Here is a 24356-nt window from a genome sequence, read left to right on the forward strand (position 1 = left end):
AATTGCTTGATGTATTAGAAATTTAGGAAGTAGAGCTGATGGTAGTTACTAATCTTTTTTGCTAATTTATTACATATTTTTGACATATTATCATGTTGGGTAAAATTATTAGTAATAACCGCTCGATTTTTGAAAAGAATTAGAATCAAGATGCTTGAGGGGGAAGGGCCATATTATGCTTTATTTCAATAATATGTTCACCGCATTTGCACCAATACACCTAGTAGTCTCTTGTAAGAATTATTATCAAGCTTCCAAATTGCCAGCAAAGAGTATTTTTACTTTATCAGAATCACAATAAGTGCTGTGAGATCAAGGAACTAGCCACTGATCTTCGAGGAGACCTCGAAGGGGAGCACAAGTATGGCTTTGGTGGGATTGGAGATGAATTGAGTCTCCCTTGCAACATTTCTGCCACTCTGCTCATTGGTGGCCGAATTGAGGGATCAGTTTGTATGCACCATAAACTCACTAACACCATTTTTCTTGCTATTTGGTTGTCCTCTTCGTTACCAAATTCCATCAAGTCCAAGTTCTCACTACTAGAGTATTGTCTTTTAAAGATACATAACCTTGAGACAAATAAAATATTTATTACTAATAATTATTATTTAAGGTAAAATTTTATTAGTCTTTAAATATTATATTATTCATTTATAATAACTCATTTTTTGAGGAAAAAACTTGTTAGTCTCTAAATATGCAATTATTGGTTTCTAATAATTAATTTTTTGAGACAAATCTTATTAATTTCTAAATGTTATTTATTTTTTTTTAATTTATTAAGATTAACTTTATTTATATAAGAAGTTTTAAGGTTTTTTTTTATTTGTCACTAAAAAAATTCCTTTTCCATATTAAAAAAATTTTAATAACTAATTTATATATATATATATATATATATATATATATATATATATATATATATATATAGTTAAACAAAAAAGTGATTTTTAAAAAATTAAACATATAAACGCATACACATATATACTTATATTGTATTATGTTTTTATATATTAAAATTAAGAAATTATATTTTTCTTTTAATCTATATAATTAAAGCTTTTAATCAACTTATTATTATTAATCATTGAACTAATAAGTGTTACTAATTTCTTAAAAAAAAACTCAAAATTTTGATAAAAACACTTTAACCATTAAACTACAAATATTTTGATTATTTGAATTTATTAATTATATATATATTAATATATTTATTTTTTAATTAATTTTGTACTTAAAAAATATATAAGTACTATAATAAATATAATAAAATTGCATTATATAATATAATATATTATTAGTTCTTTATTATAGTAAAGTATTTATATATATATGATGAATTGAAAATTTAAATTCTAAAGTATAAATTATGAAAATAATAATTTGTAAAAAAAAAGAAAACAATGTTTCACATCATTTTTTCAAGGACTTGAGAGATGATTTTTTTTTTTTTTTTAAAGGCAATCCTCCTCTCTCGACATTTCAAGTAAAAAATGAGTCCAAATACGAGGCTCACTGGTTATAGAATTTTTTTTTTTTGAATTATGTTTATTTATTTTAATTAATATTCATTATTTTTAGTAATTTAAATAAATTTCATTTAAATTGTAGTAATAAATAAATATTATATTATTAAAGACAATAAATGTATTTATATTAATAATTAATGGTATGAAGAAATGAATATAAATGACAAGATAATTTACTTTTAGAAAATATTATTAGAGACAAATTTATTTGATTTTAAAAGTAAATTTGAAAATTTTAATATAGACAATTAAAGTCTGATGTCCCAAAATATGTCCAAGAGGGGGGTGAATTGGACTTTAAAAATAATTTTCGGTTCTTGCTCAAAACCTTTGAAAATTGCAGCTAGGTTCAACTCAATTGACTAACATAAAATATGAACAATACAACTCTATTGACAATTTAATTCAAGGTTAGCCTATATGCAATCAGTATACTGATCTAACAAATTATATCGAGATTCAAGAGATATCGATGTCTGGATAAGTTTTTAACACGACAACCAGAGCGAGATACCAAATATACTAACCGATGCAAAGATCAAACAACAAGCGATTAAATCGGATATCGTGATTTAGCAAGAAAAGCGATTTAGCGATGGCGATTTTCTCAGATTGCAGCAAGATCAACAGCAAATGATATCAACTTTCATAACAGCAAAATCATATCAATCATAAAGTTAAATTGCATAAATGTAAAGAGCAAGGGTTGAGAAAATGAACACTGAAATTTTTATAGTGGTTCGGCTTCAACTAGCCTACATCCACTCTCTCAAAGATCCCACTTTGAGTCTTCACTTCACTATTCTTCTCTTTTAAAGGCAAGAGACAAAAGCCCTTTACAAATCTTCTCACCAAAGCTTTTACAAGTAGCTTCACACTTCTACCAAGTGTTATCCCAACACTTTATCACAACCAAGCTTCAATAGGTGCTTGAATGACCTCTCATAAATGATAATAATGTGTTTAAAACTCACTCTCACCCAATACAACAGAATCTATAAAGAAGAGTTGAGTAAATAAGCCAATGAAGAGCAATAAAACACTTTGAGCACTTTGAATGAAAGCTTTTATGATTTTGAACAGTGGAGAGACTTTCATTAAGTGCAAAATGGCCAAAGGAAGGTGTATTTATAGTTTTGGAACGTTTTTTACCGTTGCAGAACTCATTTGAACGTTACAGATATGAATTTCAAGAAAATAGCCGTTATTTTGTCGTTTTCTGCGATGTTGTGCAGAGTTGAAACAGTTAGCATACTTGAGAAAATAGCAAACCAGTTAGCATACTAAAATAAGTAGCAAACCAGTTAGCATACCAGGAAAACTTTTCTGCATAACTTTCAAAACTATAAAACTTTACACCAAATCATAGTCAAACAATTTTTTTAGGCCAATAATGATATTTAAAAGAAAATCTTTTGAGGGATTAAAAATAAGCATCATTGACTTTTACTCCTCAATTCTTTTCACAAGTAATCCTAAAAATAAAACTTAACTTCTATACTATATGTACCTTCAATTTTGATTTTCAATGCAGCCTTAGAAGGTAACCTTTTCTTCTTTTATCTCCTTTGATTCGTCCTGTGTTATCCTAGGAATGTCATCCTTTCTTCAGAAGCACGAATCCATCATGAAATCCTTTTGTCCTTTTTCTTTGAGATACACAACACTTAAAAACAATGTTAGTTTGATTCTAGTTGAGTTTTGGTATCATCAAAATCTATGCTCCTTTGAGCTTATGGGGTCAACAATCTCCCCCTTTTTGATGATGACAAAACTCAATTGAATCACCATGTAAATATTAATAAGTGTGAGTATGTGTATGAATGTATATGTGAAAATAACTCCCCCTATGTATGTGCTTATATCAACAATTAATCACAAATAACTCCCCCTTAATAATTTCAATGAAATATTCATAAGCATTTTCTTAAGGAGTCAAGTGTGACTAAATATACTAACTAAATATGCACACTAATCACAAATTGTATATCATTCACAAGTGATATCAACAATATGCACACCATAAAGTTATATCAACAATATACTATTCACAAACTATATCAACCACAAGTTATACCATCAAGATTACTCATCCATTACTTTTCTCCCCCTTTTTGTTAGCATCAAAAAAATACGGGAGAAAGCATGCACATGTGAATAAATCAAAATTCAGTTTAAGTGCAGTGAATAAACAGTAACTGATATAGCAAACTAATTTAAAGTTCAGAAAAACTAAAAGTAGCAAACTGAGTAGCAAACTAACAGACAGACTGTTAGACAAAATTCAATCAGAATTCAGTTTATCCTTTCAGCCTAGAGCTTCTTCTGATTAGTTTTGGAGCAGCCATTTTCAGCTTTTTGGGCTTGACAGGTTTGTCACTCAAGGTTTGAAGAATTGCAGCAGCTAATTCAGTTCCTGGTGTCAAGGGAATAATAGGCCCAGCTGCGAGCTCGATGTGATGATAGTACGGACTCAGTGTAGACTTTTTGCCAGTTTTAGCCTTTTTGCCAGAGGGTTTACCAGTTTTCTCTTTTTGTTTGCTTCTTTGTTCCTTTTAAGCTGTTTTTCCTTTTCCTTTTGCGGGAAGCGGGAGCGGGTCTCAGTTGCCTCTCGCACTGAGTCACTCATATCCTTCCCACTACCTACTTTGCTACCTCCATTACCATTCTCATCATCAGAATCATCATCATCTTTTTCTGCTTCAGCTTCTTCCTCTTCTTCCTTTTCTTCCTCTTTCTCTTCTTCTTCTTCTGTTTCTTTCTCTTCCTCTTCTTCTGTTTCTTCTTCTTCTTCCTCTTCTGTTTCTTCTTCTTCCTCTTTTTCTTTCTCTGCTTGAGGAACAGAACCAGTAGCAGCCTTACTGGTTTCTCCAGCCTCAGTGGTTGGAATACCCAAATGAACTTTGATTTTAAACAATTCTTCCACAATCTTGTACATTAACATCAAAGTCCCATCAACTTTAGAATCAAGAGCATTCATAAGAACAGTTTGGAAACCTCTAAATTTCTGTATCTCCCCAAGTTCCATTTCAACAAATTCCCTCAAGTTGTTTACTTCCTCCAAAATACCTTCAACAATAACAGTGCCGCTTGCACTATCTTTGGAACTAGCACCTTGTTCAAACCTAAGCTTTCTACCATCATCATCTTTTTGCAAACTTGTGATTGGGATCATATTGGTCCTAAGTTTCTCGGTTTCCAAAGGTATCCCAAAGTCTCTAAATAGACCATTAAGAAGATGGGCATAGGGTAGCTTGTAAGGTGGTTTCCACTTCATGATTTGCTTCAGCATAAAATAGGCAAGATTAAATTCAATTTGGTTCACTATATGCCAAATTATGCAGAGATCAAGGGTACTCAAATAGTTTGGACTACCAGTTCTAGGATTCAACACATAAATGATAAAACTATGAAGAATTTTGATGTGTTAATGAGCATGGGTAATGCTAGTTTTATCCTTCACTTCCCCTTTAAACACTTCACCCTCAAAATCTCTTTTGTTAAATCCACCAACAGCAAAAACATCTTTGTGGGAGCAGATTTTATTCCCACTGTTTGGAATTCCTAGGGCTTTAGCTAATCTAGCAACTGTCACTTCATAGATTTTCCCTTTCATTTTCACCTTAAAAGACTCATCTTTGTCAGAATCATCAACCCTCAAATTTTTATAGAATTCTTGAACTAAATCCACATACACTCCTTCAGTGTCAGAGCACAATTTATCCCATTTCTGATATTCAAATAAGGATTGTAAAGGAACAGATACTTCAATAAAAGCAGGCCAGTGGATATACCTTGGCTCATGTATAGCCCTCTCCATATGCATAACTAGAGCTTTTGAAGTCTTTTTCTTTTTGGTTCCTTTTTCTTGGACTGGCTCACTGGTTCTTTTCTTGGGTGTTTCTTTTGATTTACCAATTACCAGAGGAGCATCTTTTTGTGGAGGAGCTGACGCAAGAACACTTGCGTCAGTGGAGTCCGATGATGAATATGTGGGGATTTTGGCTTTCCCTTTTCCTTTGTCCCGCGCCATAACCAATCTCAGAAGCAAGTTAGGCCGAAATGACAGTGAGAACTGAGATTATAAATTCAGTGATGAGCAGTCAATATATATATATATATATATATATATATATATATATATATATATATATATATATATATATATATATTCATATATATAATCAGTCGAACCATATCAGCATACTTTTAGCACAACTGAGCGCAATGTCACACAAAAATAGAACAGACAGCAAGAGAAAATCGAGTTCTTAAGAATCCATGGCAACCGATTCATAATTTTGTTAAATACAACATTTTTACGAAATGTTAATGCCAAAAAAAAATAAACAACTGAGTGCTAAAACAGAACAAACAAGCGAGAGCAAATCAAACAAAGTAAAAAAAAAATTATCAGCATATTGCGAAAGCAAATAAAACAAGCATAGATAAAATGTAAAACACGATTCCATTAAAGTTTTAGATTTTATACCTGAGATATACTGAAACAGAGAGTGCGAATCAACTTAGGCAAAAGAAAAATATCCAACAACAAATAATTTCTTTCGGCAGATTTAGAGAGATAACGAAAACGAAAAATTTTGGGGATTTTCTATCTTGTAACAATCGATTTAATCGATTCACTGTCAATAGGTTTCAAAAATATTTAAGAATGATGAAGGGAGACGATGGCTTGGAAGGGTGCAACCGAAATGGGTTTGCAAGTGGAAAGAAAAATGCAGCCGTTCGGGTTCTGAGAGACGGAGCGACGGAAGGAAATGAAGTTTTGAATTTTAAAACTGAAAAGACACAACTGTAGGTTTTTGCAGAGAATAGGTAGCGTGTAGCAGAGGAGGAACAGTGAGAAGATTGATGGTTCAGGAAAAAAAATTGAATCCCGCGCAAATTAATGTGTTAAAAAGTCCATTTTGCCCTTAAATACATAAAGATGCAATACTCTAAGTAGAGGGGTATTTAAGTAATATGGGCTTTAATCATGCAGAATAGGCGCTCGAAAAAATTTTTTTGAGTTTTAGAGCAATCAGACCTGACTTCTAGTTTGCCAGCGAAAAAGTAGGAGCAGTGGTAAAGCATTCAGCAAACAAGAAAATTAGCAAACAGATTAGTATGCCACTGTGATCAAATTCTGCAGATTACTGTTCATATCTGATATGACCCAGAATTTTTCAAATTGCACCAAAAATATCAGAATGCATCTTTAACACTACAAACCAACATATATCACTTCATTTTCATATGGAAACATGAGAATGCATCAAAACTTAATCAAAAGCATCAATCATACCAAGTTCTCTTCTTATTTTGCAGAAAATTTCCTCATTAAGTGGCTTTGTGAAAATGTCAGCAAGCTGTTTTTCAGAAGGGACAAATTCGATTTAAATATCACCATTTTGAACATGATCCCTAATAAAATGATGTCTAATTTCAATATGCTTGCTTCTAGAGTGTTGAACAGGATTTTTTGATAGGTTTATAGCACTAGTATTGTCACATCTTATGGGAATGTGATCAAATTTAATTTCAAAGTCTTCAAGCTGTTGTTTCATCCACAAAATCTGTGCAACACAACTTCCAGCTGCAATATATTCAGCATGATGAAAGTGCAACAGAAGTTTGCTTTTTACTGTGCCATGAAACTAATGCATGACCTAGAAATTGACAAGTTCCAGAAGTGCTTTTTCTGTCCAGTCTACTACCAGCAAAATCTGAATCACTATAACCAATAAGATCAAATGATTCACATTTTGGATACCATAAGCCAATGTTGTGAGTGCCAATGAGGTACTTAAAAATTCTTTTAACAGCTATAAGATGAGATTCTTTTGGACATGATTGGAATCTTGCACATAAACATACACTAAAATGAATATCTGGTCTAGATGCTGTCAAGTAGAGTAAAGAACCAATCATACCTCTATAAAATTTGTTATCTACCTCTTTACCTTTTTCATCTTTCTCCAATTTAATTGTTGAGCTCATGGGAGTTCCAATACTCTTCATATCCTCCATTTTGAACTTCTTTAGCATATCCTTTATATACTTGGACTGATTTATAAAAATTCCATCTTTCATTTGCTTAATTTGCAATCCAAGGAAGAAAGTAAGTTCACCCATCATACTCATTTCAAATTCACTTTTCATCATGTTGGAAAATTTCTTACAAAGAGAATGGTTAGTATCACCAAAAATAATATCATCTACATAAATTTGCACAATAAGTATGTCTTTTCCTATTTTCTTAATAAAAAGAGTAGTATCCACTTTTCCTCTTTTAAAATCATTTTGAAGCAAGAATTTACTAAGTCTCTCATACCATGCTCTAGGAGCTTGCTTTAAACCATAGAGAGCTTTAGTAAGCTTGTAAACATGATTTGGAAAGTGAGGGTCCTCAAAACCAGGAGGTTGAGCTACATAAACTTCTTCATCAATATATCCATTTAAAAATGCACTTTTAACATCCATTTGATAAAGCATGAAATTCTTAAAACATGCAAATGCACACAACATTCTAATAGCTTCAATTCTAGCAACCGGAGCAAAGGTTTCATCAAAATCAATACCTTCCTCTTGGTTGTATCCTTGAGCCACTAGTCTAGCTTTATTTCTAATTACATGTCCTTTTTCATCCATCTTATTCCTAAATACCCATTTAGTTCCAATAACAGAATGCTTTTTAGGTTTAGGAACAAGTTTCCAAACTTTGTTTCTTTCAAATTGATTTAATTCCTCTTGCATAGCAAAAAGCCAATTTTCATCATTTTGAGCATCATCATTTGTTTTGGGTTCAAATTGAGAAACAAAAGCAACATTACCAAAATATCTTCTAAGTTGAGCTCTTGTCATCATTCTTTGTGATGGACTATCAAGAATGTCATCTTTGGAATGATTTCTATGGTACCTCCATTCTTGTGGAATATCTTGATGTTGAGGTTCCTCAATTTGTAGTTCTTCCACATTTGGTTGGGATTCATCTTGAATTTCAATATTTGTAGAGCAAGGGAGTTCTTCTTCTTTGTCATTTTGATCATCCTCCACTTATTCTTTTGATTCAAGCTCATCATTATTCGAATTCTTTGAATTTAGAATCTGCTCAATTTCATCATCACAAGAATCTTTCCTTTGCAAAGAAGTGTTAGCATCATCAAAAAGTATATGCATTGATTCTTCCATGGTCAATGTTTTTCTATTGAAAATCCTATATGCTTTGCTATTTGTTGAATAGCTTAGAAATATTCATTCACAAGATTTAGCATCAAATTTCTTGAGATTGCTGTCTTTGTTATTTAAAATGTAACATTTGCAACCAAAGACATGAAAATATGCAATATTGGGTTTTCTTCCTTTCCATAGTTCATAAGGAGTTTTCTTTATAATAGCTCTAATGGAAACTCTGTTCAAAATATAGCATGCTGTATTCTGACACACTTGAGAAATTTTTTGGTAAACTGTTTTCATTCAGCATTGTTCTTGCCATTTCTTGCAAGGATCTATTTTTCCTTTCAACAACTCCATTTTGTTGTGGAGTTCTAGGAGCTGAAAATGTGTGATAAATATCATTTTGAGAGCAGAAATTTTCAAACAAATTATTTTCAAATTCTTTTCCATGATCGCTCCTCAAAGATGTAATACAATATCCTTTTTCATTTTGAGTTCTTTTGCAAAAAGCTTCAAATATATCAAAGGTTTCATCTTTATGAGCAAGAAAGAAAGTCCATGTGAATCTTGAAAAATCATCAACAATAACAAATGTATATGCCTTGCCTCCTAGACTTCTAGGTGTGATTGGACCAAAAAGATCAAGATGTAATAATTCCAATGGTCTAGACGTAGTTACAACATTTTTTGATTTAAAAGATGATTTTGTATGCTTACCAAGTGCACAAGCTTTGCATTGAAATTCTTTTTCAAATCTTAGCTTTGGAAGTCCTCTAACAAGGTTCTTTCTAGAGAGTTTAGCAAGTGTACTCATGCTAGCATGTCCTAATTTTCTATGCCATAACCATGCACTATCATCTGATGTCATAAAACATGTTTCACAATTTTCTTCAAGACTTGTTAAATCAAGTAAGTAAATATTATCTATTCTAGCACCAGCAAGCATAACATTATTTCCATGAATTTCACAATGTGTAGAAGTAAAAATCACTTTAAAACCGTTATCACATAATTGACTAACACTTAAAAGATTATACTTTAATCCTTGAACTAATGCAACATTCTCAATGCAAGGATTTTTACCAATAGTTCCACATCCAACAATTTTAGCTTTGCTTTTATCACCAAATTTGACATAACCTTCTTCTTTCAAAGTAAGAGAGGAAAACTTGCCTTTATTTCTTGTCATGTGCCTAGAGCAGCCACTATCAATGTACCAATGTTCTGTTTCCAGCATACTCCTTAGGCAGACGTGAAATCAATTAACTGTTCTTAGGTACCCAAGCAACTTTGGGTCCTTGAATGTTAGTAAAATTAGGTAGGGTTCCTTTAGGCACCCATACTTTCTTTGCCTTAAAGGTTCCTTTCCTAATAGGACAAGCATTAATCATATGACCATTGTGATTGCAATAAAAGCATGTAATACTCGGTTGAGAAAAGGATGTAGCTTTAACAAAAAATTGTTTGTATTTTCCATACTTCATAAATCCATCATAACCAATTCCAGATTTTTCATTTGTTGATCTTTGATTCCCAAGAAGTATATCAAGTGTTTCTTTTCCTTTTGTAAATTTAGATAAATCTCTTGTCAAAGATTCAACTTTTTCTTCAAGAATTCTGTTTTTCTCAAGAAGTTGTTCACACACTTCTTTTGATCTTTGAAGCTCATCATTAACTTCCTTAAATAATTTCATTTGAGATTTGTAAAATTCATTTTCCTTTGAAGCCATACTCAAGGAAATATTTTCTGATTTTAAAGCACTATTTTCATGAACCAAAATTTTGCATTTCTTTTTAAAAGTTCTATATTTATCATATGTCTTCACAAATGCAAGTTCTAATTCATCAATATTAGAAAGTTCAAAATTTACCTCATTTTCACTATCGTCGATGTGTGAGCTTTCACCTTTTTCTTCAATTGCCATCATGCAAGTATTTGCAGCCTCTTTGTCACTTGTTTCATCATTTGATGAAGAGTCACTATCACTCCATGTTGCCGCCATTGCCTTTTTACTTTTATCCTTTCTAAACTTGTTTTTCTTCTTCAATGTAGGACACTTTGGGTTAATGTGGCCTGGTTTGTTACACTCATAACAAACTATTTCACTTGAATGATTTGGAGTCTTTGGAGCATATTTCTTTGTGAACTTCTTGTATTTGCTTCCACCTTTTCTAAATGCTCTTTTGAATCTTTTGACTATCATAGCCATATCTTCATCATCATCACTTGAAGCACTTGAATCATCACTTGAACTAGCTTTAAGAACAACACTTTTCTTTTCCTCATCTACTTTTTCGGATATGAAAGCTATCCCTTTCTTTTTCTTTTGATCACCTTCATTCTCGTCTTTCTTATAAATCATCTCATGTGCAATGAGAGAACCAATTAGCTCATCATAGGTGTATTTTCTGAAATCCTTGGTGTCTTGAATAACAGTAGTTTTTGCTTCCCATGTCTTTGGAAGAGACCTCAGAATTTTCTTTACAAGCTCTTGTTCCTCAAATCTCTTTCCAAGAGCTTTAAGTAGATTGACAAGATCTGTAAATCCGGTACTCATCTCAGCAATAGTTTCACCAGGTTTCATCTCAAATAATTCATAATCACGGATGAGGAGGTTTGCCTTTGACTCTTTTACCACATCAGTTCCTTCATATGTGACTTCTAGTTTGTCCCATATCTCTTTTGCAGTTTGACATCCTGAAACACGATTATACTCATTAATATCAAGAGCACAATGAAGAATGTTAATAGGCTTGGCATTTGTAGAAATTTTCTTCTAATCATTATCATCAAATTCAACTTCAGCTTTAGGAATTTGTACAGTTCCTTCACTGGTTTTATAAGGAATATAAGGACCATCTTTAACTATTCTCCAAGCATCAATGTCAACAGATTGTATAAAGTTTCTCATTCTAGTTTTCCAAAAGGAGTAATTTGTGCCATTAAAAAGTGGTGGTCTAGTGATGGAATAACCTTCAGCTAAGGGGGCAGGTATACCAGCAGAGTTTCTAGATGAACTAGCCATGTGTAAGGATCACTCTAAGGGGTTTAATCCTCAAGCAAGAGAGACAAGCTCTGATACCAAATTGATGTCCCAAAATATGTCCAAGAGGGGGGTGAATTGGACTTTAAAAACAATTTTCGGTTCTTGCTCAAAACCTTTGAAAATTGCAGCTAGGTTCAACTCAATTGACTAACATAAAATATGAACAATACAACTCTATTGACAATTTAATTCAAGGTTAGCCTATATGCAATCAGTATACTGATCTAACAAATTATATCAGCATTCAGCAGAGATATCAGTAATCTGGATAAGTTTTTAACACAGCAACCAGAGCAGTATACCAAATATACTAACTGACAGCAGATCAAACAACAAGCAGATTAAATCAGATATCAGCAGATTTAGCAGTAAAAGCAGATTTAGCAGTAAACTGATTTTCTCAGATTGCAGCAAGATCAACAGCAAATGATATCAACTTTCATAACAGCAAAATCATATCAATCATAAAGTTAAATTGCATAAATGTAAAGAGCAAGGATTGAGAAAATGAACACTGAAATTTTTATAGTGGTTCGGCTTCAACTAGCCTACATCCACTCTCTCAAAGATCTCACTTTGAGTCTTCACTTCACTATTCTTCTCTTTTAAAGGCAAGAGACAAAAGCCCCTTACAAATCTTCTCACCAAAGCTTTTACAAGTAGCTTCACACTTCTACCAAGTGTTATCCCAACACTTTATCACAACCAAGCTTCAATAGGTGCTTGAATGACCTCTCATAAATGATAATAATGTGTTTAAAACTCACTCTCACCCAATACAACAGAATCTATAAAGAAGAGTTGAGTAAATAAGCCAATGAAGAGCAATAAAACACTTTGAGCACTTTGAATGAAAGCTTTTATGATTTTGAACAGTGGAGAGACTTTCATTAAGTGCAAAATGGCCAAAGGAAGGTGTATTTATAGCTTTGGAACGTTTTTTACCGTTGCAGAACTCATTTGAACGTTCTGAATCGAATTTCAAGAAAATAGCCGTTATTTTGTCGTTTTCTGCGATGTTGTGCAGAGTTGAAACAGTTAGCATACTTGAGAAAATAGCAAACCAGTTAGCATACTAAAATAAGTAGCAAACCAGTTAGCATACCAGGAAAACTTTTCTGCATAACTTTCAAAACTATAAAACTTTACACCAAATCATAATCAAACAATTTTTTTAGGCCAATAATGATATTTAAAAGAAAATCTTTTGAGGGATTAAAAATAAGCATCATTGACTTTTACTCCTCAATTCTTTTCACAAGTAATCCTAAAAATAAAACTTAACTTCTATACTATATGTACCTTCAATTTTGATTTTCAATGCAGCCTTAGAAGGTAACCTTTTCTTCTTTTATCTCCTTTGATTCGTCCTGTGTTATCCTAGGAATGTCATCATTTCTTCAGAAGCACGAATCCATCATGAAATCCTTTTGTCCTTTTTCTTTGAGATACACAACACTTAAAAACAATGTTAATTTGATTCTAGTTGAGTTTTGGTATCATCAAAATCTATGCTCCTTTGAGCTTATGGGGTCAACAAAGTCAATTTAATTTGTCTTAAAAATAGATTTAAAGGAAAATAATATAGTTTGTTAAAATAGCAAGGGAGACTTTTTTTGTCTCTATAAGTTATTAATATAGATAAATATATTTGTCTCTGAAGGTTAAATTGGTATCAAATATATATTTATTTTCATATCTGTCTCTAATTACATTTAGGGGCAATAGTAAATAGAGCAAATAATTATTTATCTCTAAAAATATATAGACACAAATAAATAATTTTTTGAGTCAAAATTTTTAGGAGGCACTTGAATATCCAATGAGAAAAATATATCTCACTAGTATTCTTAAATGAAACACAAATATTCCTTCTTCCTCCAACCATTTCTAACACTAGCATCCCCTAACTATAAACATCAGACTTATGAGAGACCCCACCAAAAGTTCTACAAAATACTTCAAGTGCAATATATCCAACCATCCCTTTAGCACCCATTATTGATATGATACTCTCTTTTCTAGGGCATATTTTAGCAAGACAAATGTAATACTCCTAATTTTTAAATAATTATTTTATATATAAATATTAATATTTTATTATATTAAATATTATAGAAATTTATTTGAAATTTTTCTGAATTTTTAAAATCGGGTTTGATTTTCAAAGACAATAAACGTTGTCGATTTTTAAAAAAATAATTTAAAGATCACGTAGCAAAACTTAAAATATATTTAGACTCCAAATATTTTTTTGAGTTTTTTAAAATTTTTTTCGAAATTTTGGGCCTCATTTTTTATCCCAAGGTAGAGTAAAAGTTTAATTTTGAGTATCCTAAATTGAATCGACCGAATCATACCGAACCAAATCGAACAGATAGAATCAAACCGGCATTCTTCCTTTGTCTTTCCCCTCCCCTTGCGCGCCCTGACACTTTCCCTCTGTCTCCTGTTTTCTCTCTCCTCCCTCTTCCCCCTCATCGGCCAGCCACTCCCCTCCCTCCCCCACTCGCCGGCGACCAACCTAGACCCTCCCTCACTGTTGACCACCGTCAGGAAAGCCGGAAAAAAGCGTTTGAAGCTCCCTCACGTGCAACGCCGACTATTCACCTTCTCGACCAAAATCTGACTGATCTGACCACCAATTGAACTGGGTCTTGTCCCAAAACTCATCTACACCTCGAGAGCTTTTCATAGACACTAAGACCATCAATTTTTATTGAGCGGTTTGTCCAATTGTTGCCTAAGAAGTTTTAACCCATTTTGATTTTTGGGTTAAATTTCTCCCAAACCAGAAACCTAAGAAAATTCCGAAAGTACCAGCGTACTCCAGACGACGAGAGCTTTGCGGCAATATAAATTTTAAAATTTTTTGACACCAAAATTTCAATAGGTCCCATGAAATTCACAGTAATTTTTTTGAGCTTTAAATGAGCTTAAATAATTTTGTAAATATTTTATTCTAACCCCTAGTGTTGTGAGTTTCGTGTAGGTACTTTCATTTCATGGAAATTTGATCGTCGTCCAGATCTGCAATTTTGGGCAAAGCAAGTAAGCCGTTGGAGCCACTTTGGAATTGGGTTGAGGTTATAGTCCTCCCTACCATTTTCAGACGACCTGGACAAGTTCCAAGCGTCAGAATTAGTGTAGGTAAATCCTAACCCTAAGTTTCTTCAGTTATCTAGTGCCAAGTTTAGATTAAAAATCCATAAAATATTCGTGAAAAGTTAGAAAATTATAATTCCTTTTTTATTAACTTTGTAATATTACTGAGGATCACAGAACAAAATTTTAGAAATTTTAAAGCTCGTTTAAATGATTTATAATAAAATGCTAGTTATAGGAATTAAAATGTAATTTTCAAATTTGTGAGTATTAACTGTTTGGAGGGACTAGGAGGGACTATATGATATTGATGAGATGTGATTGTGGGAATTTGAGAATTAAAGGTGTTATTTGAATCTTTTTGCAGGTTGGGTAGGTCCTAGATATGGGGACAACTCTGCCAAATTTTATGCAAAACTTAGGATTTGTCTCTTAATTCTTTAAAATTTTGTCTTAAGTAAATATTGATAAAATTTTTGATAAAATGTTTAGGTGAGCAGGGTCAGTCTTCCTCCTCTACCCAGCTGCCGCAATAATTTTTAAAGTACAGTGAGTAGATATTTATTTTATTTATAATTTCAATATTGTTATATATTCAAGGCATGCTCATTGATCACTTATACATATATGTATGTAATAAAAATTAGACACGCCTTATATTGCATTTGTTATTGATGATATTGTTATGATTATTGTTTTATGGCAGTCTAGAGTTGTGTGTGGGAGTTGGTGTGTATATGCATATGGTTAGGATGGGCAGACGCGGCTAGAACTTGACTAGCTGGGACTTGATCCTTATTATGAATAAGTCGGGATAGGCACGGCTTTGAGTTAATCTCGCTGGCCCCCGCATTTGGATATTAAGAGAAAGTCTGGCTTTGAGTTGATTTCACTGACAGTGGTTGGAACTAAGAGAGTTGTATAGGGGATCAGCTCTCATATATATATGTGTGAGTATGAATGCGACACACGATTGTATGAGTGCTCCAAATTGCTTTTGATGTGATTATGACTTGACTTAATTGAATTACGTGAAGGTGTTGCATTCATTCTTAAGAATGCACTAGACTTAGATAGTTGTAGAAATTGTATGTAAAATTAATATCTTACTGAGTTGAACGCTCACTCCTATTCACCATATTTTTCCAGGTTATAGGAGAACTTATTTTTGTATTTAACCTAATTTCTTCTTCGCAGGTCCATTAATTTCTATTTTCATATTTGTATTGTTAAATTTGAATTTAGATCTCTGCATGTGTAGAATCATTTTATTTAGCTTGGGACTGTAAGATTAATTCTTTTGAGATTATAAACTTATTAATCTATGTACGTGTAAATGTGTGGATAGATAGCTTTTTAGATGAGGGAGTTGGACTCCCATTTAATTTTATATTGATTTGTGGATGATTGTAAGGGTGAGCTGAGCTCCTCAAATGGTTTTATTTTGAGATTACGGGTCGGATGAATTAAGAACTCCCTGTTGGATGGTCCATATTATGACAAGACTCTGTCCAGTTAATTTTTTGGAATTGAGTTCAAAATATGGGCTTCATGAATGAGAGATTAGTTATGCTTACTATGAGTTTTAGGGGCTTTATGCTGACTCAAGTCCTAATACCGGTCCGGTCCATAATTTGAGTCGTAACAACAAAAATAAAAAATTTTAGGACAAAAAATTTCATGTAAAAGAATATTGTGAGGCTTTACGTCGAAATGTAGTGTTACAACGTCAGTGCAAATACTCTAATCCTCGAGCAATACCAACGACAATTTGGTGTAATGTTTCCCAATGCAATTGACTATCAACCTTCAAAGGATTTTCTTCATATTTGCACTTCTCAAGAAATTCATTACGCTGAATTCGTAGATTAGTGCTCGTTTAAAATCCTCAAAACAAAATCCTAAAAGAGCAACGACGTTGACATGGGAGTCCTACTAAAGCCTGCAACCTCATTTATAAATTCTTCTCCATTGCTTTTCGATTCCTTCAACACCTTCACTGCCACATGACGGCCATCTGGTAACTTCCCTTTGAAAACACTTCCGTAGCCTCCTTGGCCTAGTTTATCATTGAACGACCATGTCATTTTCTTAACTTCTGTATATTTGTATCTTTTTGGTGACATCCCTCCGTTGTACTTAAGAAATGCCTCAATAATTTGATGGTCTTGTGTGTTCTTCTTCCAATAGAAAATGAAGTAATTGGATGAAAAATTTCTACTAAACCAACAGATTAGTATTAGAAGCGCAATTCCAGAAGTTGAGAGTGCTGCAACAATGGATAAAGAAGATTAAAAGATAATGTAGAAGGAACCATAATAACAGAAATTCTCCATTGGATGTTGAGATATCTATGCAGAAGAGAAATTGAGATGTTGAGGAACTGGAATTCCTAGTCCTAGCTTCAATCTCAATCCTGCAACACAGTTCAAAAAAATAATTATGGTGTTAGTTCAAAAGTTAAAAGTTGAATGACGCGTGCAATGTCATATTTGGTATCTAAAAATAAGAAAAAATAATAATAAAAAGAGGCATGTAGATGTGCGAGGAATGATTTAAAACTTTACAGGCTCAATTGTGTAATGAAAAATATTTTTAATATTATTTTACATTCAATAGAAAATATTTTCATGATTAAAATAAAAATGATTATTTAGAAAAATAATTTTTTTTATAAAGAGAAAAGTTATTTTTTAAATTTTAATAAATTTATTATAAATTTTAAAAAATATATACATATATGAAAAATATATATCTATTAATTTATTGATCACCATCGATCACCCTTACAACCGTCGATCAATCGGGGATTAGTGACTGCCATAATTTACACTTTTCATATATATTTTTTTCATCTTCAATAATAAAATAGTAGAAAATGAAATTGAGTAGTAAATCCATTTGCTTTCTATTTAACAAACTAAATTCAATTCTCAAAAACAAACCACATAGGATATAGCTGCAAAAAGTTGAAGATGTGAACTACAGGAAACATATGTGCAAGTTATATTTAGAATCGTGTCTAAACAAATATGCAACAACACTGTACCTTTATTTCCTTTGCATCAATAATTTGTTATAAATAGCTTGTATATTAGAGAGTATAGAGAGAAAGAATTCCTATATTGTTAAAATATAAGGGAATGACCAGAGTGAAATATGTATAGAATTATATATATATAATTCAATATATATTATTCTATTATGGTACTTGGCACGTATATGTGTGAAATAAAATAATTATCATATTATAATTTTCGTAAATAAATTACGAACAGATGTGTTTATTAACAAATAGATGTGTCTGTTAATAAACAAACATATCAATTCTATACAAACAGTCACAACTATTTGTATAGGTGTCTGTTAATAAACAGACATATCTATTCTATACAAAAATCATTACTATTTGTATAGGTGTATGTTAATAAACGGATATATCTATACAAATAGTCACAACTATTTGTATAGGTAGCTTTTAATAAACAGACATGTCTATTACACAAATAGTTGTATCTATTGGAGATAGACAGATGTGTCTATCTAGTAAAGGTGCCATGACTTTTCATTCTTTATAAATATGGATGAGTTTTTTCAATCCAGATATATACTACTTCTACTTCTTCTTCTTTTCTTCTAGTCTCTCTAAATTCGGTTCGCATAAGGAGTTCTTAAGGGAAATCTTTAGGAGTTGCTATTTGCATATTTCAGGTTTTATTGTATCCTGGAGGTATATTGCCATAACCTTGCAGTAATCTAGTGGGGGCAATTAATACCTTAAAGATAGTGATTCATCACGCCTCAAAGCCTATTCTACACCCACTGCCACAACATAATTGGAATTCTTCATTAGTTTACATTTGTGAGTAATTAAATGACACTCACAACATTTAGGCCATATGCTTGCATGAAGAGATAAATTAGCAGTTTACATTCGGAATATGTCGTCATGATCATTGTTTGCAGGGGAAATTTTATACCATTCTTGAAATTTGTCTCGAATTTCGCTTTTATTCTTTAAATTTAATTTATTAATAAAATATTTCTAAATTTTAATTTTGTTTCACAAAAAATTTTTTAATATGCAAATAACAGTTTTTTAAATTAAAAATTCTCTTTGAGTTACAGTGTGATATTTATAAATACAGTTCAACACTTTGTAATCCTCCTTTATAGAAAGGAGATCATTGTGATGGTATTAGCATTTGAAACAGCTGGTGTTGATGTCCCAAAATATGTCTAAGAGAGGGGGGGGGGCCCGGGGTGGAGTGAATTAGGCTTAAAATAATTTTTCGGTTCTTGCTCAAAACTTTTAAAAAATTACAGTTTAGTTCAACCTAATTTTTCTACTGTGAAATGTGTGTGATACTGCTCAAATAATTAATTTATGCAGAGTTGGCTCATAAGCATTCAGTATACTAATCTAACAGAATATATTAGCACTCAGTAAAAATTTCAGTAATCTGAATAAAATCACAGCACAGCAAACAGAGCAGTAAACAGAATATATCATTTGACAGCAGATATAGCAGTAGGTAAATTATATCAGATATCAGCAGATTCAATAGTAAATAAAATTTTTCAGTTTACAATAGTGTTGACAGTAAACAGTATCAATTATCAACTAAATAAAAATAATTCAACCAGAAATAAATATGCATAAATTTAAAGAGTAAGGGTTGAGAGAATTGAACGCTGAATTTTTATAGTGGTTCGGCTTAACTAGCCTACATCCACTCTCTCAAAGATCCCACTTTGAGTCTTCACTCCACTAATCTTCTCTTTTAAAGGTAAGAGACAAAAGCCCTTTACAAATCTTCACACCAAAGCTTTTACAAGTAGCTTCACACTTCTATCAAGTGTTATCCCAAACACTTTTCACAATCAAGAATAGGTGCTTGTATGACCTCTCATAAATGCTAAGAAGGTGTTTAAAACTTAATCTCACTCAATACAACAGAATATATAAAGAAGAGATGAGTAGGTAAGCTAATGATGAGCAATAAAAATAATTTGAGCACTTTGAATGAAAACTTTAATGATCTTAAAAGGTTAAAAATAGTAGAGAGAATTTCATTGAGTGCAAAATGGCCAAGGGTAAGCATATTTATAGCTTTGGATTATTTCTGACCGTTTGAGAACTCATTTGAACGTTAAAATTTCAAATTTCAAAAAAATAACCGTTATTTTATCATTTTCTATGATGTTGCACAGAGTTTAGATAGTTAGCAAGCCAGTTATCATACTAGAATGAGCAGCAAACCAGTTAGCATACCAGAAAAACTTTTCTACATAATTTTAAAAATTTTAAAACTTTACACCAAATTATAAAAAAAATACTTTTAGGCCATTGATGATTTAAAAACAAGTTTTGAAAACTTAGGATAAGAATTTGAGGGATTAAAAATAAGTATCATTGGCTTCTACTCCTCAAATCTTTTTACAAGTAATCCTTAAAGTTTAAACTAACTTCTAAACTATGTACCTTCAATTTTGATCTTTAATTGCAGCTTGGAAGGTAACTTTTTCTTTCTGCTTTGTCTTTGATTCATCTTGTGTTATCTTAGGATGTCAACCTTTCTTTAAAGCACAAGTTCATCATCAACTCCATGAATCTTTTTCTTTATCCTTAAAGAAGCACAACACTTAAAATAAGGTTAGTTTGATTCTAGTTGAGTTTTGTTATCATCAAAATCTATGCTCCTTTGAGCTCATGGGGTCAACAATCTCTCCCTTTTTGATGATGACAAAACTCAATTGAATCACCATGTAAGAATTAACAAGCATGAGTATGTGTATGAATGTATATGTGGGAATAACTCCCCCTATGTATATACCTATATCAACACATATTAACAAATAACTCCCCCTTAATAATTCCAATGAAATATTCATAAGCACTTTTAGTCACAAGGAGTTTTAGGCAAGTATGACTAAAATACTAACTAAATATGCACAAGATATTTTCACAAGCTATATTAACAACATATTAATCACAAGCTATATCAACAATGTCAATCATTGATGTGTGGTGTAATCCGCAAGTGCACGGGTCACAGTAGTATAGTTTTAAAAAAATGATATCGATCCCACAGGGAATTGTGCTTAAATTGGAAATAAAAGTATAAGCTAATTAGAGTGACAAAATTTAAAGATGTAAAATAAAATTTGAAATTAAAATTGGTATTTGAAGAATTTAAGCTAAATCAAACAATTAATTAAACTAGATTACCAAGATTTAAATTGAAATTGCTATTTATAAATTTTGGAGGAATTAAATCTAAATTCAATGAAAATTAAAGTGATTCTAAAGATTGGATTTTCAATATTGTTTGCATGTGGTTTATCACTAATTTAGCCAAACACATGAGAATTGTAATTTTGAGGGAAATCAATTCTTAAATTTTTGAAACCTTTTTGAAGCATCTCAAAGTTGGTCTTCATTAAATCAAACCCTGTTTTCACGGTATTTCAAACCTAACAAAAACCCAATTACTACTCTAATTGATTTTGGAAAGTCCCCTTAATTCTCTTAGCTTATCTCTAACACCAAGAAAACTAAGTTTATTGCAAGATTATCTATCCCAAATATTCACTTTTCAGTCCATCTATTAAGGATTAAAGCTTAACTTAATGAGGGCCCATTCATCAAGCAAGGCAACAAGCTCACAAGCAATAAATCAAAATGTAACAAACCTCATTTAAATGGCTAAATCAGTTCAAAACCACAACACAAAACAATATTTACAAACCCATCTCTAGAATCTCAAATAACTACTCACAAACCATAGTTTCAAGACAAACCCAAATGTATAAATGAAGAAATAATGGAAATCTAAGTTAAGGAATAGAAAAACCCAGAAAAATGCAGAAGAATCTGCTACAGAAAAGTGCAGAACGAGCTCCCTGCTGCTGCTGCAGAAATGGCTTCACGTGCTCCCTCTTTCTCCCTTTCTTTCTTGCCAAAAATGCCTCTCTTCCTCCTTATCGAAAGAAAATGATAAAGGAGACTTTATATGGGTTAAGGGTCTGCCTTAGAATGGGTAAAAAAGTGGAAGATTCCAGAGAAAGTGAGGTATAAGATCAGAGTAACGGAAATGCCACGTCAGCCATTTCCAGTAAAAATGACATAAGCTGAATCGGTTGTGTCGCAGGTTGTGTAACTCTCGGCCTGAATATCTGACGATCGACACAACTCGCGACATAAGTTAAATCGGTTGTGTCGTAGGTTGTGTAACTCTCGGCCATTTTTTTACTCAACTTCAAAAATTTTTGCAATTCAACTCTAATCTCCTCCAAATGGCTACTCTGATCAAAATACACCAAATTTCTCCAAATTTAACCTACAAAATAAATAAATTCCAAAAATTAAACTAAGAAGTGTGAAAATTATAAAATTGACTAAATATATGCTAATATCTATAATAATAGCTATGAACAAGGGTAAATTATGTGCAAAAATTATACCTAAATGATGATCAAAAATGCATGCATCAATCATTCACTTCTCCCCCTTTTTGTCAGCATCAAAAGAACATGAGAGAAAATATGCACATATGTATAAACCAAAAATCAGTTTAAGTGCAGTGAATAGTAGATAATATAGCAAACTAATTAATGTCCAGAAAGCTAAAAATAACAAACAGAGTAGCAAACTAAAAGATAGGCTGTTAGACAGAATAAAATAAAATCAGTAAGCATCTAGTATGATGATCTATCCCTTCAGCCTAGAGCTTCTTCTGATTTATCTTGGAGCAGCCATCTTCACCCTTTTTGGCTTGACAGGTTTATCACTCAAAGTTTGAAGGATTTTAGCAGCCATTATAGTTTCAGGTGTTAAAGGGACAATAGGGCTAGGAGTTAACTAAGATGCAGCAGCAGTACCAGATTAGGTGTTAAAGGGACAATAAGGCCAGGAGCTAACTCAGATGCAGCAGCAGTACCAGATTCTACAGTAGGCTTTTTGCCAGTTTTAGCCTTTTTTCCAGATGGTTTACCAATTTCTTTTTTCTACTTATTCTTTGTTCCTCTTTAGCTGATTCTACTTTTCCTTTAGTAGGAGCAAGAGTCTGTGGTTCCTACTCAAAAGCAGAGCCACCCATGTCATCCCCATTTCCTTCTTTGCTTCCTCCTTTTCCATCACTATCATTGCTAGAATCTTCATTATCTAATTCTTCTTCCTCTTTTTCGGTTTCTTCTTCTTCCTCTTCTTCCTCTTTTTCAATTTCTTCTTCTTCCTCTTTTTCAATTTCTTCTTCTTCTTCTTCTATTTTCTTTTCTGTTTCTGTTTGTGGAGTAGAACTAGTGGCAGCAGCCTTACTGGTTTCTCCAGCTTCAGTGCTTGAAAGACTCAAATGAACTTTGATTTTGGTTAACTCATCCACAATTTTATTCATCATCATTAAAGTTCCATCAATCTTAGAATCAAGTGCATTCATAAGAACATCTTGAAAAGATCTGAATTTTTGTATTTCTCCAAATTCAATCTCAACAAATTGCCTTAAATTATTCACTTCTTCCAGAATTCCTTCATCATCAAAAGCACCACTTGCACTACCCTTCGAACTAACACCTTGTTTAGACCTTAGTTTTCTGCCATCATCATCTTTCCGCAGACTTGTAATTGGGATCATATTTATTCTAGGTTTCTTATTTTCCAGGGATATCCCAAAGCCTCTAAATAGGCCATTAAGAAGATGGGCATATGGTAGTTTGTAAGGTGGTTTCCATTTCATGATTTGTTTCAGCATAAAGTAGGCAAGATTAAACTTAATTTCATTCACAATATGCCAAATTATGCAGAGATTAAGTGTGCTTAAATAGTTTGGATTACCAGTTCTAGGATTCAATACATAAATGATGAAACTAAGAAGGATTTTGATGTGTTAGTGAGCATGGGTGATGCTGGTTTTATCTTTCACTTCTCCTTTAAGGACTTCAGCTTCAAAATCTCTCTTATTAAACCCTCCAACAGCAAAGACTTCTTTGTAAGAACAGATTCTATTCCCACTGTTTGGGATGCCTAGGGCTCTGGCTAACCTTTCTACTGTCACTTCATAAACTTTTCTTTCATTTTAACCTTAAAATATTCATCACTTTCAGCATCATCAACTCTCAAATTTCTATAGAATCCTTGAACTAAATCCACATATATTCCCTCAATATTAAAGCATAATTTGTCCCATTTTTGGTATTCAAATAGAAATTGCAAATGAACAGAGACTTCATTAAAAGCAGGCTAGTGAATGTACCTTGGTTCATAAATGGCCCTTTTCATAAGCACAATTAGAGCTTTTGAAGTCTTTTTCTTCTTAGAACTTTTCTCCTGGACAGGCTCACTGGTCTTCTTCTTGGACTTTTCTTTTGTTTTTCCAATGACTAGAGGAGCTTCTTTCTGTGTAGAAGGAGGTGATGAAGGGACACTGGCATTTGTAGAATCTGAAGATGATGAGAGTGTGGTAACCTTTTCCTTTCCTTTTCCTTTTGACCGAACCAT

General features: G+C 32.2%; 1 pseudogene; it reads right to left on the reverse strand.

Annotated features, from left to right (window-relative positions):
- Nucleotides 1-292: 292 nt before the first annotated feature.
- Nucleotides 293-24356, reverse strand: LOC110660812 (PR5-like receptor kinase; annotated as a pseudogene).

This window comes from Hevea brasiliensis, chromosome 17, assembly GCF_030052815.1.
Source record: "Hevea brasiliensis isolate MT/VB/25A 57/8 chromosome 17, ASM3005281v1, whole genome shotgun sequence".
Taxonomy (NCBI): Eukaryota; Viridiplantae; Streptophyta; class Magnoliopsida; order Malpighiales; family Euphorbiaceae; genus Hevea; species Hevea brasiliensis.